We start from the raw sequence: 21,261 nt of genomic DNA, 5'->3' as shown, positions 1-21,261 counted from the left end.
TTAATTTTGTTTTTTTCCTGTTACTTGCACTTTCTGTATGCATTGAGGGATATTCCAGATCCACCCCCCACAAAACTGGTTTAGCAATACTTAAAATTCAGTAAACAACATTCCCACCTCCAGGAGATACCTCCTTCATCATTATGGATGACTGACATATAAAAAATGTGATGCCTAGAACTGGAGTCAGTTCTTCTCTTGCAAATATTCACACATCAAACAATTCTCTTTCTTCATTTTCATAAAGACAGTTCTTACCATATTATCGTAGCTAAAGGACAAAGTATATCGCTCTCAAATTTCAATTGATCTTAGTTATCTAAGTCTAACTCTAAATGAAGATAACAGAAATCCTTTCTCTATGTAAAAGGGTTAAGCTTAGGGGACAAAAGTGAAAGATGTTCTGGTTCGTTCCAAATAGGCTTTGGAGAAAGAATCGCTAAGTGTGAAACTCCTCACCTACTGCGTTTCATTGAACAAAGCATTTTGTAAAACAAGCAAATGCAAAATTTTGAGAGGCATTTAAAGCGCTTGTCTTTTGGAAGTTAATGCCCTTTGCTTAATTTATCATTGATTCCCATTCTCTTTTCCCCTCTTATACCGTCACCACATATAGGAGAATATAACAAGATTCTAATTTGTCTAGAACTTAGGTTGAATTGTTCACAATGCAGATACTCATGGGGGCTGTAAAGTGCAGGATGTGTGCATTCATTCAGATCCTACCAACACCATGGCCTCCCTACTGTGTGCTGGACTCTGGTTAAGCAGGCTGGTGCTGGCTCTGCCCCTGCCCGTGAACATCACACAGTGGGTGCTTTCTGACACGTCTCAGACTCTGCAAACCCCAAGATAGATGCTTTGGAATATTCTGATCACAAACTATCTATCAGGAACTACATTAAGAGAGTCCAGGAGCCTGAAGGAAAGCACTGTCCCCCAACTTGTACTTCCTTGTACACGTCCTTTTTGCTTGGACATCTGCTAGTCAAGCACAGCTGAGCTCTGCTTCCGCATCAGAGGAGGATCACCCAGCTCTACTATAGCTCCTCACTCACCTGTTCTTGTTTTAAAGATTCCTCCACATCCACTGTAGAGGAATTTAACTCGCCAATGGCCCCAACTATAAATAGGGAAGCTTTCTTGCTGATACCATGTACCCACTCTCTCCCTTCCCCAATCCTTCTCCTCTGTACCCCCTCTCTCCCCTTTCCAAACTCTGTGGGCTAGAAGTAGTCATAACACAGTTCACATATAAAATACTAGTTTCCACCATCATTTTTGATTACACAAAAACTATCCGTCCTGCTCAGAAGGCTTTTCAACCGTATAATAAGAAGAATAACAATATTTATAAAGACTTACCATATGCTTGGTAATGGATGTTACATTTCCTCCCCTAAATGGCCTTGCAAGGCAGGTATCAGGGTCTGGCAAATTGAGGCTTGTGTAGGTTAAGTGACTTGGCCAAGGTCAAACAGCAAGTGATGAGAGACAATGTGCAAACAGGTCTGCCCAGATGCCAAAGCCCAGCTTTCAAAACGGCCTCATGCTGCTTCATAAGGTCAAGGTGTGAGAAGCAAAGCAAAAATAAGATTACAGTACCAGGTATTTGTTGAATACTAATTTGTTTCCTTTCAAGCTTATCGGAAACCAAAACAAAAAGAAATATTTCATTTTATTCCAACGAAAGACGAACACTGTAGTATAAGTGAAAGCAGCCTAAACTTTTGATTTGTACTACTGTGAGTAGAACTTACAGTAGTTTATGTTGAAATGAATGCTGGTAATGGAATAGCATATAACGTACCTTAATTGATTTTTGGACACTGTGTCTCTTAATAACTCACAGTTAGCAATTTCCAATTTTAACGAATCCCCTTCAATGAGAGCTTGCTCAAAACACTTAACGTCGTCTTCTTTGAATACCTGTGGTTACAGCAAATGTTGCCCACCACGATAACCCAATCAACTAAGCCTACAGTAAGTGTTTTACTCCTACCGTCCACATATTTGCCGTGCCCAGTGGTTTGCCCTACACGTCAAATTGTTCCTGTGTACACGTCCCACAAACTGAGCTTCATGCTCAGTACTCAAGGTGGTTATGTTGTCTAATGATTTCAATCCTATGAGTCATTTCTCCATTCATGAAAACCTTAGACATCTTTGACCTTGGCTTCTCTTTCAATATATCACTTTCCAACCTTTGTAAACATACGTAAATAAACACATATGTCTATACGAATAACTTATTCATCTCTTCTGCATGCAAACCAAATAACTCACTCAGGGTTTGGTTTGGGTTTTGGTTTTTGTGTTAAGACCAGATAGACTCCAGTTTAAGAATATTTTTTCTTGGCTTAGAGTACAATGGTAATGACAAAAATAACACTCTGTATTCTCAATTCCCCCTTATTCTAACCAGTTTCAAAGGACTATTTCATTTTCAATAGTGCTATTTCATTGTTACATACCTGACACCATTGATTGATTCACCAGTTATTTCCATTTATAACATGCGCATTACTGCTTTCTTAGTACAGTTATTTCTACAACTCACGCAATTAATGAATATTAATTGAATCTGCATTATTTTAAATATAGATTGTTATGAAGAGGAATTATTTGTACCAAATATGGTCCAAAACATGAACACTACCAATTAGTTTGCCAGAAGGCACTTATTAAGCATGTATTTTGCTAATTAAGCATCTCTGTCCCTTCCATGTAGAGACATCATCTAGATCAGTGCTGCTCAATAGAAATACAATGCAAGTCACATATGTAATTTTAAATTTTCTAGTAGCCACATTTAAAAAGGCAAAAAGAAACAAGTGAGATTAATTTCTAATATAACATTACTTAAAGTGTTAATATAAAGTACATGAATTTTATTTAACCCAGCATATCTGAAATATTATCAGTTCAATAAGTAATCATATAAAAACTATTGAGATATGCTTTACATTATTTTGTATTAAGTCTTCAGAATCTGGTGTATATATTTACACTTACACTCAGTTCAGACTAGCACATTTCAAGTGCTTTGGTGCCGCGTGTGGCCAGTGGCTGCTGCACTGGGCAGCATGGGTCCAGATCAGTGGTTTTCGGCCTCACTGCTCACCTGGGGAGGGTCTATAAATTTTGATTCTTAGGCCACTCCCCAAACCAATTAACTCAGAATCTCTGGGAGTAAGACCCAAACATCAATATTTTTTAAAGCTCCCAGGCGATTGCAATGAGCAGCCAAAGTTGACAAGCACTTGTCAAAAACAGTATGGAGGAGGCTGAACATGAACTTTGTCATTTTGTTCATTTAAATGTCGGGGTGCGATGGTGAGTGACATCAAAAAGCTTATAACTTGGGCTTCCCTGGTGGCGCAGTGGTTGAGACTCTGCCTGCCGATGCAGGGGACACGGGTTCGTGCCCCGGTCCGGGAAGATCCCACGTGCCGCGGAGCGGCTGGGCCCGTGGGCCATGGCCGCTGAGCCTGCGCGTCCGGCGCCTGTGCTCCGCAACGGGAGAGGCCATAACAGTGAGAGGCCCACGTACCGCAAAAAAAAAAAAAACTTATAACTTGTGTGAGAGACACACACACACACATTACAACAAATATTCCCCATGCTGTGATAACCACGCAAAGAAAAATGTAAAACAAAATATACAACAGGATAGTAGAGAGAGAGTGAGCAATAATGCGTGATGAAAGGCTGTTCCTTGTGTGTTGGCTGGTAGAGATTGGTAAATGTCATCACATTAGGAGTGGAGGGTATTTTTTGAACAGGGCGATAAGGAAGTTTCCGAAAGGCATAAAAGCCTCTTTCATCAGAACCTAACTAATTCAGATTTTATAATTTCTGATAGACGTTGGGGCAGAATTACTTTTGCCCTACATCTGGGGAGAAAAAAAAAAAAAAGGTTTGCTAAGAAATAGAAGATTTTAACAGATTATTTAAAATTCTCAATACATTGTCTAAACAATTTTAAAAAACTGACATGTTCACAAGTGAAGCTCTCTGAATCTAAATTAGTTTACTGTGCTGTATTAAAACATCAAAGTTATTCAACTCTATTTTTAAAGAAAAGCATAGTATTTCAGATTTATTCCAATTGTATAAGTCTTTTTGTGATATGAATACAAATGTTCTTGAATCTGTCCTTCCACTGTCGAATTAGGATAAATTTTTGAAGAGGTTTTCTACAGTATATTCTACTGTGGTTGCAAAATAAAAATATGCCTCCTGCACCCTACTTTAAGTTTTTTTTCTTTTTCTGACTAATATATTCTTATTTCTTTATTTGCTCAAAAATGAGCTCAGAATGTTTCTCCTTCCTGAAGCCCTCCCTGACTATACCTGCATGACCCCTCCCTCTGTGTCATCTGACATGCTGTGGACAAGCTTCGCATTACACTTATGTATATCAACAAGTAAGCACAAAACTGAGTGATTTTTTTTCTTGAAAGATTGTGAGCTGCTTGAGGGCATTTCATGTCTTTTCAGTTTCCTATCTCCAGCCACCAGCACTATGTGTGGCACTCAGTGCTCAAAAATATTGCTCAAGTTAGATTAAAACAGAGAAAATGGCACCTCGTGGAACCAAAGCAAGCGCCAAAATACTCATCATCTTTAGCCTCAACTTTTATATACATTACTATCTATAAAATAGATAACTAATAAGGACTTTCTGTATAGCAGGGAACTCTACTCAATACTCTGTAATGATCTATATGGGAAAAGAATCTAAAAAAGTGTGGATATATGTATATGTATAACTGATTCACTTTGCTGTACAGCAGAAACTAACACAACATTTTAAATCAACTATACTCCAATAAAAATTTATAAGTAAATAAATAAATAAAATTTTAAAAAAAGAATAATAGAAAAGATTTATGCACCAAGTAAGGAAGTACAGAGATTTCTTAAAGTTGTTTGTGATTATGTCACCTTAAAAGGAAAAGAAACCAACAGAAGGTGTCAGCTTGTGCCCTGAAAGTTTTCCTACAAATAATATTATTACCTCCCCTTGAAAGAGAGAAACATATATCACGATTTCTACACTGAGGGTTTAGGGAGTGAAAGTGTTTTGTTCTAATAGCGAAATAATTGGAGATACTATTGTACTGGTCAGTATGACCCAGCCAGAATAGTATTGATTTAGTAAACTTGTCTTCCTAAGTAAAACAAAGCTAATTGGACAAATAGAAATAATATTACGCTGCCCAAGGCTCTCCCTAGACCTTCAGAAAAAAATAAGTCAATGAGAAATAGAATTACCTTTGAGAGCAACAAACAAGTGTGACTCTGGTCTGCTCTGAAGGACAAGAGTCATGGGGCAGGGACAAGGGTGGGGACAGGGGGAAACACCCATTGTTCAGACTGGGGCTGTTGGCTTTGCACTGTAATGTTTTAATGTCCCTCCTAGGACCCAACCCTACCACCCCAATCTCCCCAGGGCAGAAAAAACTTACAGAGCCCTACTCCATAAGACTCCCTCACACTACATCTGCTGTTGGACTCACCTTATCCTGAGACACAGAAAGCCTGGACCATCTTACGTTGGGACCATGGTGAGATGAGTTTCTGGTAGTTATTGGCATTGCTTCATTTATTCACATATATTTATTTCATATATATGTGAAAAAATAACCCACATAATTCTGCAAATTCAGTGGATAACAGTGACCTGTGCCAGAATAAGAATTCCACAAGCTAAGGTTATCTATGAACCTCTTAAATCCACCCTCCTTGGGAAAAAAACATACAGCAATTTCAGATGCATTACACGGGCCTTGCTTCTTCATTTTCATCTTTCTTTAGCCTGTCCTCTCCCTTTTGCCCCCAAATACAAATATGTCTCTAAAAATGCCTGAAAGCATCGTAAAATGTTCAATTACATAAAACAGAGAGCAGCCTTCACATTTTGAAACTTACAATATTTCATATACTATTTCTTTAATTCAATTTGTCAAATCTTAAATAGGTCCAAAATTCATATATTGTCCTAAAAAGCTTTGAGATAATAGTCTTTTCTTCAAAGAGAAGAGTACTATTAATATACAACTGGTTAAGTTTAAACTAATAAATCATAATCAAGCAAAAGTAGGTCTTGAGGAATCTGCCTTAAGCTTCCATGACTTTAAACTTCCATATTCAGCACTTACAATAAATCCCATTTCATGTGTGTGAAAATATAAATATTCATGCACAGTTAAATGTACACCTATAAATGCACAGGATACATATACAGAAGTAAATGTGTTTTATGACTTCAGCTTATGAAATGTCTTATAGACACATATTGGTCATGGAGAAACTACCACTTTAATATCCATTAGATGTAATATATGTGTTTACCACTGTGCCATCATCATAGTATAATGCCATGGTCTAAGATTTATCTATTAGGCAACTCAGAAGTGTGTAAATGCTCCAGAAATGAAAAGAAAATTGTGAAGCCATTAAATCATGGTCAATAAAGCATGTCTGTGTCAGTCATAGTCTAATCAATCCTCTAACTCCATCAGGTTTTAGCTACGATGACTTCCAAACACATTTACCACTTTTGGGTCTTCCTTTGCATTCTTGTTATAAGAGTGACAAATTGCTTAGATTGGCTGACTGCTATTGCAAGGCCAAGCAAACAGATACCAAAAAGGGGGCATTTCAGGATTTGGAACAAGACCCTGGACACTTTTGCCTTATTTATAGGGCACTAATCTGTGCTAATAAGTGTGTACAAGCCTATGCAGGCAGAGACAGAGCCTGCAGGTCACTGCAGCCAAACACCAGGTCTTCTCAGCTGAAGACCACTCATGCTTCTAAAATCTCCACTGCCAAGTTCCAAACGCTATGCTTTCCTCTTTTCCAATTATCACTATCTTCATCCCCATACATGCCTATTAGAAAAAAACAATAAGACATCTACTTAGTTCAGTCATCTGGCAAATGCCACGGATAATACTGTACTGTGGGTCAAATAATGCATTCAAAAACCAATCAATTTAGTGGGAAAAGAACAATCAAATTGCTTATTTTGCAGCACGCAGAGCAAAAACATTACAATCTGAATGTTGTGCTTTTCAAATAGCTGTACTGATGTTGGGTAGACATAAACATATTCACCAGGCATCTCTGCACTTTGTCTCTTTGGTATATTATTTTTTAAACTGCCTTTTTTCCTTGGAATCAAATTTATTTATCCTTTTGGAATGCTTAATACCTTAATGTCAATCAATTTTTTTCACTAAAGCAAGCAAGTTCTTTGTTTTGCAGCTAAATTTTTTAGTCAGCTTTTGTTCAGAAACTGTTTATTTCTGACTGCATTACAAATGCTAGATTTAACCAATCTATCAACCCAGGATAATACACAGAGGGATCTTGTCAGTTCGTTCTTTCCTCTCAGGAACAAAGATACTGTATTCTGTAGTTCTGAAGAAAGGAAGTAATAGGATTAGACTAAGATTTGAGAACAAGAGGAGGTCAGACCCAAGAAAGGTATGTGGTCCTTCTAGAGTTTTCCCATCTAATATGGGGAATTGTAATCCATTCATGTTAAACGCTTTGACTAGGCTCATTATGCAAAAAGCATTAGAGCCTAGTATATTTTGTTACCATAGTTCTGCCTACTGGGAACTATAATTAAAGCACATTTGAGCAAATGCAATTTTATTTGTTATTAAGCAACTAAAAGCTTAGTCAACCTTGCAAATATGGCATTATTTTAGGATTAAAATATGAGCCAGCCAGCTAGCTAATAAACTTTATTAGGTCCTGTCTTTACTAGCAATGGCTCCTAGTCCTATTGTAGGAGACTCCTATGCTATATAACAGTGTTTCTCAAACTTTAGGCTGCCTCAGAATAACCTGCAGGGCTTTTTAAAACACATTTCTGAGCCCTGCTTTCGGAGTTTCTTTGCATCTGGGGTAGGGCCCTAAAATTTGCATTTCTAATATGTCCCTAGGGGATGCCAATGCTGCTGGACTGCAGACCACACTTTAGGAACCACTGCTATATAATGTCATGGTTAGAGCTTTGGAGTCAGCCCACCTGGGCTCATATCCTGCTCTTCTACTCTTTATGTCCTTGGGCAGGTGACTTCATCTCTAAGCCTCGGTTTCTTAATCCATTTAGTGGGGACAATAATACTTATCCAGTAGGTTTGTTGTGGGAATAAAAGGAGATGAAAATATGGACTGTGCTTAGCCCAGGGCCTGGCAGGGGAAAACTCAATGCATGGCAGTGATCAGTTTATTATTATTGTTAATTGGAGAAACAGGCCAAAGCTGGTACCGTGTGTTCAGAGTCAGCAGTGTGCATCAGACTCATCTGGAGAGCTTTTGTAAAATTAATGCAATACCTGCCCCCTCAAAGACTCTGATATAGTCCATATTTCATTAACTACTAAGATGCCGTTGATTAGAAGATGCACCATTGTTTTAGGTACCACTAAGAAGGAAAATTCTGCAATTATACCATGACTAAACTAATGAAAAGTGAGAGCAACCAGATTTCAGAAATGAGCAAACGTGAAAAAATGTGCATCTTGGAATTGATAAAATACAGTAGGTACAGATGTGAATCGGGGCTTGCTTCACAGATTACTGTGATGTGCCATTCTGGTTAAAAAACACGAACCTAGTCAGTGTGGCAGCTGCAAGGGGGACTCAAAGTTCAGATGCCTTGAAACTGAGAGCCCACAGGTTGGAAGTCCCATCCTTAGAACTATAACACAGCCTAATATCATAATCCACCACACAATTCCCTAGGCTGCTAATGAAACAAAAATATCTCCTCTTGGTTTGATAGCATGCGCCCTCTAAACTTCTCCCATTGGATAGCACTTCCCCACATAATGAGAACAAATAAGTCCATTGATAGAGCCAATCAGATCAGGAAGTTGTCAGGCCAAGAGAGTTTTTCCTTCATAAACACGAATTCCAATCCTGAGATTTGAGGAGTACTTGGGGAGACTTTTAAGGGCGAAAACATGATTTATATTTGGGGGCGAAGGGAGGGTGGTGGAAGTCACATTACTGGCACTTGCCGTAGTAAAGTTTTGTTTTCCATCTTGATTTTTAAACTGTAGTCTGTAAAGTGTTGCAAAAAAACCCCTGATTTTGTAGAGTTGTTTTATCAATAGGTAATTGCAATTTCCCTTCACTCTAGGAATTTTGTGTGAAGGCAGGAGTAGCACATAACTTCCCTCAACTTTAATACTAATGCTCTCACCCACAGGAAGTGCATCTGTCTGTAATGCAACATAGAACAGTGCAGTATCTTCTGACATTTTTATTTGGGAGCTCAAGATATCTAATAACTTCAATAAACGGTCTCTGGTAGTCTCCGTGCACATGAGTTAATTGTAACGAGAAAATAAAATAATATTCAATTTAGCTTCTGAAAATTCTAAGAATGTAAATCTCCAATGAAATGTTGAAATAAAATCATAGCTGCATTTGCAATTTTCCAGCAATGAAAATTTCATTTGAACTCTTTCCTATCTTGTCACTACCCAGTTGTTCCTTTAATGGATGGAATTGATAACAAATAGTCAATGCAGATGGACAAACAAACATAAGATGTAAGTCAGAGAGTATCAAGAACATTTTTTGAAGGTCCAAATAGTGACAAACTATAGCAATGATAATTAAAATTTTAAAATACACTAGTATAGATGATTTTCTCATTTTCTCACTGTATTAGGAACATACGCATACGCACGCGCGCACACACACACAGACAAACACAAACACAAACTACCAATGAAATCTATACTTCCCCCAAATTTTTTTTGTACCTTGGAAACCTCTTTTGGTCCTGGCTCATATTAAACTCCTTTCTATTGTTATATATTAAAGGTTTACAAAAATGATGTTTTTAAAACTGTGATGTTGAAAATTTTTCATGTTTCTAATTACAGAACAGGAAATACAAGATATCATGAAACTCTACAAAAATGTCTACATAATTTAAATGACTGCACATGTAGAATGTAATTTAATATAAAACAGTCACCTGAATAAGGACATCTTAGACACAGTCACACTGGTCATAGAGAATATCTGTCAACTTAAGTGAGGAGGAAGTAGCAATATCTTTATAGAAAATTCATTCCTGTTTTACTATAAATATAGAGGACAGTATTTGTTCAATTGATTCTGTCTTTCATGGTTTGGTTGCACAATGAATGCAACCCCACCCCTGTTTTCCAAAGAAAAAGACAAAGACTGGTCTTGTAATTCTTCGATCCCATCTACCACTGTAACATCCAACTCACTCATTTGCATACACCTTTCCACAAGGGTTTATCTTTATTAAAGAATTCTTTGTGTACTTTATCTATTTTGACCAAAACATGCATAAACTTCCTAAAGTTTCATGATATCAGTGTATATGATGATTTTAAGTATTTTCAGTTCTTTGGAAGACGTAAGAAAAATCTTAAGAAATAAGCATTAGCAGAGTTTCGAAGATTCTGATTTGTTTTAACAAAAACATCAATTAGTTCAAGTCCTTTGCTGATTAGAAAGTAGTGGATCTCACTTGACAGTTAAAGCATTTTGATCTTATGTTTTGCACTCCCATAAAATGCCTTGCCATTTCTAATAATTATCTGAATGTTCAACTTTTTCCAATATCCTTCTCTCGGTCTGGTATGTCTGTTAGGGAATCAAAAGGTTTTGCTTGCCTAAGAAGAAATGTGCTAAAGAGAGGATGACACAACAATTTCAGGAGGAAAGAATAACAGACAAATGTCCCTTCCTTCTTTGGTGTAAGTCTTGGGATTATAGAAAATGTAGAGACCAAGCACACATCACCTTCAGAGAGACCTTTAGAAGCTCTTTCAACTTATCCTTGTGGACAAAATGGAGTAAGGAGAAGCTGAGTGCATGAATATTAGGGCAGATTAGTAACACCTTCAACAGCTATACCCAGAGGGTGTTAATTAATAGAGTAACATCCATCTGGTTCTAGGTTTCCAACATCATAGAAGGATTCTTTCCTGGGTTCCATTTGCTTCAACATTTTACATTCTCGTCAATGTGTGGATGAGACTAGAGAGGACATCATAACATTTGTAGACCGGCCAGTGACCATGTTGGATGACTGAAGCAGGATCACGAAGGAAGCTGACATGTTAGAAACAAGGGCTAAATCCAATGAGATGAAAAGTAATAGACATAAATGTAAAATGAGGTGATTAAGTCCAAAAGGACAATTGTTTTGTACAGACTGGACAGTAGCAATGGCTTAGAAACAATCCATGCAGCTAAGGCTTAGAGATTTTAGTCTATAGAAAGGTTAATATGAATCAACAGTAAACAGAACGTTTGTTGAATGAATGACTACGTATATTATAGAATAATAGGAGGGATGAAGAAAGAAGGGAAGAGGAGGGAAGGAGAAAGGAGAGGAGGAAAAGAGGGAGAAGAGAGAATCTAAGAAAAGAAGAAAAACTCCATTTGTCTCTGTGCAGCCCAGACCATCCTAGATGTACTGTAGTATAAGTACGGACGGACAAACTGGGTACACTCAGGAGTGATCCAAGATGGTGTCAAATCAGCACCATTCAAGGAATTCTTGAAGGAATCAGGCATCTTTAGCCTTGGAGACCTGATAATCATGTTCAAATATCCTAAGGACTTTCATGGGAAAAAAATTGGAGGTGTTGTTGTTTGGACCCAATAGTTACAAATAAGATAATGAATGGAAGGCACAAAGCAGCAGAATTAGATTCTGTACTAATATCTCAGTGTCAAAGTTCTCCAAGGATGGAGCTACTGGCCACTCTCTCCAGGATGTACTGGAGCCCTGACTGGAAGATCCTTGGCAGAGCTTTTGCAAAATTAATTCAAGCATCAGATAGATGATAGGACTAGATAATCTCTGAAAGTCCCTTCCAACCCCAATATTCCAATATTCAAACATTTTCTTGTGGTGCAAATTAAGTTCTTGCAAAAGATTTTCTCTAATAAAAACAATGAAAACAAATGGTTAGCCTGGAGGCGGGAACCAAGCCTTCAGGAAATCCTAAGAGAACCGCGTGTTTGCTCTCTAGAGAACTAATCTCCTTCCCCAGGAATGTATTAATATCTCTTTGTACTCTTCTATACCGGCTGACTCTGGGAATTTGCACACAGCATGCTTTATCTTGCTAAATATAATAGTCCATCCAGCATTCTTTCTTTGTGTGAAATCCCTATTCACTTTCATAAATTACATGAATGGATGTGAAGTGTTCTTTCCTTTATTCAATAGAGACTATTCCCCCAAAGCAGTCTGTAACATGCCAAACATCTGCTCCTACACACAGTTCAATACATGATACTGATATGTATTATTACTGGGTGAATTCTGAATACAAGGCCAGTTTAACACACTCCTGGACAACTCCCTCCTCCTCCCATGGCCCAGCCACAGAAGCTCAAGGAAATCAGAATAATTCTAATATTTGCCCAAGCAAGTACAACTGAGCAGGTAGATCTGCTAAAACAAAAACCACAGTAGATCAACCCGAAATCCAATATAAATTAGATAAGTATAAGTATGACAAATGTTTCTCTAATTTAATAAATATTTTTACATATATAAGTACTTTTTACTCTCTGCTATACTTTCATATTCAAAGATGGTGCTTTTCCATACTGTGAGTTCCTGGGTGTTTCAGTGCTTGTTATGAGTTTATCATATATGCCTAGTCCATGTTTTAATGGTTGAATGCAATTATTGTTGATCGTGTTACAAAGAAAGTGACCAAAATCCCTAAATCTTGAATTCATTCTAGTCATCTACAGAGATATCTCCCAGGGATGGTGAATTTCCTAACAGACATGTTCATAAAGACACTCAGAGTAAACACAACTTTATTACCGCTGAGGGCTTTGGCCCCAAATACCACTCTGGTCTCCTTTCCCGGTGAAGTGACCTCATGGTCACTTGGGACCTCATGTGAGTTTGGCAGACTCTTTCTGTCCCTTGGGCTAGAGATTAATTTTTAAAAACAGCCCTAGAAGCTGATCCTTGATTCCTTCACAAGTCCCAGTCTGATTCTAGTTCCTGACAAAGCCACTGCTCTCACACAGATTACATCTGCCCAGAGGAGGCAGGTTTTCCTAATGAGTGAAGTCTTTCTATACACCTGTGTTGTCCAAAACAGCCACTAGCCACATAGGGCTATTTAAATTTAAGTAAATTAAAATTAAAGTTAAAATTCAGTTCCTTGGTGTACCAGCCACATTTCAAGTGCTGAATAGCCACATGTGGCCAGTGACTAATGTATGAAGCATTTTCATCATGCTCCATTGGATACCGCTGCTCTAGGATGCCATTTTGTTCTGGACTTTGGCCAACCTTTTTCTTGGAGTTGGGCAGACCCATCTCCCGCTAAAGGTCAGAGTGTGAAACTGTTTACTCGTTTCTTCATTCAACACATATTTATCAATTTCTTTTCTAGCTGCTGGATATATCACCATGAACAAAACAGATATGTACCTGCTCTCATGGAGCTGTCATTCTAGTGGAAAAACCAACAATAACAGGTAAACAGCTAATGGAAAAGATTATTTAAGTTACAATTTTTTTCTTTCTTTTTTTTTTTTGGCCACGCCCCGCGCAGCATGTTGGATCTTATTATGGTTCCCCAATCAGGGATCGAACCCGCACCCCCTGCAGTGGAAGCACGGAGTCTTAACCACTGGACCGCCAGTGAACTCCCTAAGTTTTGAATTTTAATGCTAGTGTATCTCCCTTTCAGCCTCATGGCAACAAGGTATTTTTGTTTCATTTAAGTGTGCCCTCCCTACAGTTGCCAGCCTGCTTTCCCTAGACAGTCTTCAGATGGCAAACACTGATGGTTTTAGGATTCCTTGAATCTACTGTTTTTTTATTTCTTCTTTTTTCTTTAGAATTTCTACTGACAGCTTTTTTTTTTTCATATTAAGACTTCTGATTTCAAAGCTTTATTTAACTTTGTCCCTTCGTGAGGAAAAAGAGCTTGTTGTGTTCCCATCATGAATCAAGATTTTTTTCATAAAGAAAGATACCATTACAAAAATACTTGAAACTAATTATTTTAAATTATCAAAATAACCATTTTCCACAGTACTGTTTACTATTTTACTATTTTTTCCGCCTTTTTCTCATTTAACTGTCTACCCACAGTTAATTCTGTATGCTTTATTCCATCCTCAAGGGTTCTCCAGGCTTTATAGTTTCAGTGGTCACATTTTTAGGTGTGGCTAGTTTTAACTATTTCTATTCCCAAATAGTACAGCAAACTACTAGACATTCCCTCCTGGAAGACCTCCACCCCCAGCTTCTTCACCCTGTCATTAGATCTTCAGACTGTCTCTTGAACTAAAATCTTTATTCTATTCCCAGTGGGCTATACCATCTAGGCTGTCACTACTCATACCTGGATTACTAAAACAACCTCCCCCAAAGGTTTAACGTCTCAATTTCTCTTCCTTGCAATTGATCATGTACACTAAATCACGGTTAATCTTAAAAAAGTCTGTCATTGCCCCTCTCTGTCTTCTCTGCCCTGGGAGCAGCTCTTGCCACTACCCCACCCCCAGAAAACATATGCTTGCCCCAACTTCATCTCCAACCCCTCACTGGTCAGGATCACCTCTCAGCTGCTGAGCCAACCACTCTCTGAGGTGATGCTGACAGATGAGAGCCTCGGCAGCTTGGCAGCCCCATGCCCCCTGACCTTACTTATCCCTAGCAGCAGCTTCCAAAATGGCACCATTTCAAGAAACATTGACACAGCAGCCAAGTTCATTGAGGTTGGAGTTGCCATGGTCAGAGGGGCTGGCTCTGGGGCTAGGATTAGGACTGTGTTTGGGAGCCTCATCATTGATTATGCCAGGAATCCTTCTCTGAAGCAAAAGCTCTGCTCTTAATGCCATTCTGGCCTTTGCCCTCTTGGAGACCATGGAGGTCTTTTGCCTGATGATGGCCTTTCTCATCCTCTTTGCCATGTGAAAGAGCTACCTCCGTCTCCCAGCGTTCTTTCTTCCACATCTCATCTGCTCTGTATGTTCCTTTCCTTGTATCTTCCCGAGCAGGCCAGGAAAAGTGGTTGACTCAAGGTTTGACAGAGGGAAGACAAAGAAATACTGTTTGAATAAGAAAAATTATAGCTTGTCATTACCCTACCTATGAACCCACCTTGGCTCCCTAATATCTATAGAATCAAATTTTTCATGAACTTATTGCTTTGAAAAGATAATGCTAAAACTGAATAACTCTATTATTAAAGTGACCTTTTCATTTACACATATTATAAATAACCTATTTGGTCTCTGAAAATGATTTTGGATTTTTCAGGCTGCTGTACCACTGGCTCCTATGACATATTATGTACCTGCATATGTCTCCTCATTTTATCTAGTTAAAACTTTTCTAATTATCTTCCTCCCAAGTTTCTACCAAACTCTTCTTCCACAGAGCACATGCGCGCGCACACACACACACACACACACACACACACACACGAGGGAAGGAAGAAAAAAAGCTTTTAGAGATAATTTACTGAGTTCACTGACATAAATGGGAGTTTTAAGAAGCACAAGCAAACTATTTCAGCCAATTGTGTATACCTTTCCCATATCCTTTACACCCATTTGAAGCCTACACTATGTCTTTTTCCATAGGATCCAAAGCTCAGTAGCTTGAATTAATTACAGACTGACATTCTACAGGCAACTTTTGGTTCAACATCCACAAACTAAAATCAGCCCAGCCTTTAAACACAGGATCTAGTAGTGATTAATAATTTCACCACTGACCAGGAGGATAACAAATAAAAAGAGCAAACTCATTACTTTACTGTGATTTCAAACTAAATGTTTATCTTCTATGTATTTTACATGTCCAAAGAACAAGACTGCAATTTGAGTTTATTAGTAATTGAAGCAGAACTAATGAAAGATTCTTTATTAGAATGTTCTAGTTACCTTTTCAAAAATATCTATGTCCTTCTTCATGAAGATTAGATGTATAAAAGAAAGTTCAAGTCTCTTTTATTATTATCATAACTTGCTCTAGCAATCAAGGGAAAGGAAATTTATCTTTCTGTCATATTTTATTGCAGTTAAATTAATTCTTGCAGTTGTATTATGTCTTTAATACAGGTTAACTGATGCTTAAAGTAACTAAAGTCCAACATTTTTTCCTTTTTTTTCATAATTGGTTTCTATTATAAATGTACTAGACTCTGAGAAACTCAGTAGACTTTTTTTTAAATTTTTTTTTTATGCAAACCACTTTTGAAGTCTTTATTGAATTCATTACAATATTGCTTCTGTTTTATGTTTTTTGGGTTTTTGGGGTTTTTTTTTTATGGCTGTGAGGCATGTGGGATCTTAGCTCCCCAACCAGGGATCGAACCCACAACCCCTGCATTGGAAGGTGAAATCTTAACCACTGGACCACCAGAGAAGTCCATCTGTAGACTTTTATATTTGTTACTTTTATATTTTTCAAGATCCCTTGAAAAATATTCAAAATTATTAACATACATACATGTAATACAATATACATTAATATGCATAAGCAATTTCACTAGATGAGATCATAGCCTATCAATGTTTAACCCACTTCTCAATACCATTTTATAGGAGCTTCAGGCTACCAGAATTAATTTCATTGACTTGGAAGAGTACAGAAGACATACATTATATCACAGGTCACAGGCAAATAATTGTGCTTAAACCCTTCTGTATCTCTATGGCAATATTTACTTAACAAACATATATAGTACTTGCTATGTTCGAAGCCTTTTATATATGTTAATCCATTTAATCCTCCTAACAACCTTATGAGTTAGGTAGTATCATGATCCCCATTTTACAGACAGAGAAACTGCAGCATAAAAAGGTTAAGGCTCTTGCCCAAGTCCACAGAGCTAATAAATGGTAAATTCAGAATGCAAACCCAGAAATCTGGCTCCAGAGTCTGAGCTCTTCAGCACTCTGCTAGGCTGCCTCTCCATCTTCAAAATTATTTCCATATTTGGAACCTAATTTCAATATTAAGAATATTAAAGCTTTTAATTTTGTGAAAAAAATATAACATTTTTGCTTTCATATCTGAAATCATTTTGTGGCTGCTCCCACACAGGCACCCAAGGTCTCCCTGCTCCCCACCACAATGGCTCAGGTGCCCTCTTGCTGTGCACCATCCAGCTCTGTGCCTTCTCCTATAGCAGATCCTAACACGATTTCTGCATATTAAATGCCAAGTTCTTTAAGGGCAGGGAGTACGTCTTTTCACAGGTGCATCTCGAACATGCACCTGTGCAGATAAAACATCGTTATAAATCATCCAGCAGCCAAAGAGTTAAATAACTTTCTGATCAAGTTCTGACACCTGTAATAAATAGATTTCTTCTCTACCCATGGGAGTAGACACCCATTCCATTTTTTAAATTAGCAAGTGTGTGGAAATAGGCTTGGGATTTGAAGGAAATGATACTGCAGAAAAACAGGTAAATGAATGGTCCACTTTCCTCTTGGCATAGAGCTCTCAAAATTTGGGGGCTTCGAATTGAAAGACATTAGAGTCCCTCATTTGAAGAAGTGGCAGCCCAGTGGCACTGAGCTTTTCAAGCTGAAAGCCGAGGAATATATACCAAGCTACTATAACAAAACACTTCCATCAAAACCTCGCAGCAAGCAAACAATTGCCAGCCAGCACATTGCTCTGCACAAGAAATGACGTCATGTCATTTTGTGCAAAGGACATCAAAACAACTTGTCAGTTTAACAAAGGATTTAGATACACCAGGAGAAGACTTTCACATATCACTTTAAGCATTCCCAGGAAAATTGCTATAGAAGCTCTTAAGGCACAATAATTTGAACCTAACTAGACTTATTAACCAACACAAACCATAACTTTTCTAAAATGTCTATTTCTTTATAAGTGTAAGGATTTGTTAAAGAGTCCTACTAACTCTTAGAAAATAAAGTTCTGCAGAGAAATGGTGATTTATTTGCTTTCATCCAGCAACATTCACTCGTCAAATTGTTAATTATGTACCTATTAGTGCTAGGCGCTCTATTGGGTGTACTTATATGAATCATTTTTCTGCCAATAAAACCATATTTTTAAATTGGGTTAGTAATTTCCAGATATTTTGTCAAATTTAATAACAGTAGATAGTGAGTTCTTCGTATTCATGGGAAGAAAGCAGAATTTTAACTGACATAAATAAATCTACATTTTATCTTGAATGGCAGGAACATATGTAGGTATGTGTCAGCTTACACATGTTGTTGGATTGTTCTGATTAACTGTCCATTTTGCACTTTTGCCTAATTTGATCACTCAGTTCACTGAAATAGTCAAATTGGCTTTGGCAATTAGATAGGGTTGGCTGTAGGTCCATAAAATAAGAGAGCTGAATGGGCATTGGAAGACCAGGTCCCTGGACCACAAGCTCCTGAGTATAAGAATTGTGATTTCTGTGGCTCTGGGGCTGGATGTATTTCCCAGCACAGACCAGACACTGATATATGATTTTTTAAATAAATGACCCCACATAACCTCTTTCAAGCCTATAAAACTATATCCCATTAATTAAAATTTCCAGAGGTACCGGACATTAAGATGGTCACTTGGTCATTACCCTTATAATATTAACCCTACCTAGATGCAGAGATCATACTGAGGCTCTTAAAGCAAAATGATTTGAAACTAACTAGATTAATTAACCAAGACAAGCTGTAACTTTACTAACAGCTATTCATTTCAGTGAGTTTTCCTTAATTCTCTTAACTTTTCATCCCTGATACCGTTTTATTTTGGGTTTTGGTTTTTTACTTTTTTGTTATCTTTGGGGGTACTCTAATTATTAAGTTAGAAGTTAACAAAATAATAAATTATAACTCTGCTTCTTGGTTACCAGCTTAAATTCTCTTAACAGTGCATGATTATTCAAGCTTATCTCCTTTTCATAACGTTGATAATACTATAATATGAAATGTGCACCTCTCATCATGGTGTCCTGTACCCTTTCTACTATAATGAATGTTTACCTTATCTCCCAACTAAACCATAAGCTAGAGCAGGGTCCAGGTTCCTGTCCCTCTTTCTTGCCATCCTCACACCCTGATAGGATACACATGACTGTATCCACTCCAGGGGCATGTTGGGGAAAGATAATAGAGTACTGCAAAAATGGGGTGAGGAGGTGGCAGAGAAAAGTATCCCAAAGCTCTCTGATGGAAAATTGAATGAAAACTTCTAAGAGAAGTGAAATATTCTCTTTCACTCTCCCTCTTTTAATCACCACTTTAAAAACTTACACATAATCAAATTCCACTATAACCTGACAGCAACGACATTATGAAATATTTATTGTGTCAGGCACTCTTTGGCCAACCAAAGAGCAATTCCCGGGCCCCAGTCACCTTTTGCTTACTTTCCCTGCTTCTCTTGCAGACGGCGATGCCCATGTGACAGAATTCTGGCTGGCACTGCCACTTCCCCATTCTTCCTGTCTTGGACATATGATGTCTGGGCCTGCATTGTGCGTTTTGCAACCACGGAGCAAAAAAATGTGAAAACGAAACACCAACTTGTTGGGAACAGTGAAACCGAGGATAAAATAGCATTATTGAACAATGCACGCAAACCAATGCAAGTAATCTCCTTCTTTCAGAACACTCGATGTGAGAAAAAGACTTTTTGCTTGTGTAAGCCACTGCTACAGCCATGCCTTCCAACTCAGACATTGATTAAGACAGTTATGGTTTAAATCCTGATTTTGCCTTTTATTAACAGTGACTTTGGGAAAACTACTAAACGTCTCTAAGTTCAGTTTCTCATCTGTGAAATGGACATAAGTGTAATTGCCATTAGAGAATTTTTGTGAATTATTGTGAGAAATATGAAATAATCCACGTAAAGTAATTAGCAGAACTTTAATATTACTCTCAAATGTTAAAGGTACATACTAATATTAAAATATAAAGACACAGGAAAGTTTTTAAAGTAAATGTTGTGTCTTTTTTCCCAAAAAACTGCATATAAAAAAATTAAATGGGGCCTCCCTGGTGGCGCATTGGTTGAGAGTCCGCCTGCCGATGCAGGGGACGCGGGTTCGTGCCCCGGTCCGGGAAGATCCCACATGCCGCGGAGCGGCTGGGCCCGTGAGCCATGGCCGCTGAGCCTGAGCATCCGGAGCCTGTGCTCCGCAACGGGAGAGGCCACAACAGTGAGAGGCCCGTGTACCACAAAAAAAAAAAAAAAAAAATTAAATATTTAGGGTGGTAGAGAATTCAATGTTTTATAAAATAATTCTCACTCTATATCTTTTAGGTCAAGACATCTACAATTAGCATTAATACACTCATGTGTGATTACATTAGGTGGTACTATAATCACTATGATTTAAATGTTTTTGTTCTGGTTATCGTCACAGAAAAATAAACTACTTCCTCAAGCATAAGGATAGACGGAAATGGCTTGCAGTGACCCCCAACTTTTTTTTTTCTTGAATTTTTGAATTTTATTTTACTGATTTTTTTATACAGCAGGTTCTTATTAGTCACCAATTTTATACATGTCAATCCCAATCGCCCAATTCATCACACCACCACCCCACCCCCCTTGGCTTACCCCACTTCGTGTCCATACGTTTGTTCTCTACATCTGTGTCTCAACTTCTACCCTGCAAACCGGTACATCTGTACATTTTTCTAGGTTAAACATATATGCATTAATATATTTGTTTTTCTCTTTCTGACTTACTTCACTCTGTATGACAGTCTCTAGATGGTTATCGTAAATAGTGCTGCAATGAACACTGGGGTGCATGTGTCTTTTTGGATTATGGTTTTCTCTGGGTATATGCCCAGTAGTGGGATTATTGGGTCATATGGTAATTCTATTTTTAGTTTTTTAAGGAACCTCCATAGTGTTCTCCACAGTGGCTGTATCAATTTACATTCCCCACCAACAGTGCAAGAGGGTTCCCTTTTCTCCACACCCTCTCCAGCATTTGCTGTTTGTAGATTTTCTGATGATGCATATTCTGACTGGTGTGAGGTTATACATCACTGTAGTTTTGATTTGCATTTCTCTAATAATTAGGGAGGTTGAGGAGTGTTTTCCTCTAAGAGTTTTATAGTGTCTGGCCTTACATTCAGGTCTTTAATGCATTTTGAGTTTTTTTGTGTGTGTATGTTGTTAGGGAATGTTCTAATTTCATTCTTTTACATATAGCTGTCCAGTTTTCCCAG

The 21,261-nt window shown here is 37.9% G+C and overlaps 1 protein-coding gene and 1 pseudogene across 2 annotated transcripts in view; one reads left to right on the top strand and one right to left on the bottom strand.

Moving 5' to 3' along the window:
* GRM8 (glutamate metabotropic receptor 8) overlaps positions 1-21,261 on the bottom strand; it is a 773,539-nt gene that overhangs the window by 492,767 nt on the left and 259,511 nt on the right. The gene's annotated exons all lie outside the window — the stretch shown is intronic.
* LOC102974948 (ATP synthase F(0) complex subunit C2, mitochondrial-like) lies at positions 14,486-14,995 on the top strand (annotated as a pseudogene).

Source organism: Physeter macrocephalus, chromosome 5, assembly GCF_002837175.3.
Source record: "Physeter macrocephalus isolate SW-GA chromosome 5, ASM283717v5, whole genome shotgun sequence".
Taxonomy (NCBI): Eukaryota; Metazoa; Chordata; class Mammalia; order Artiodactyla; family Physeteridae; genus Physeter; species Physeter macrocephalus.
This window is presented reverse-complemented; position numbering and strand designations above follow the sequence as displayed.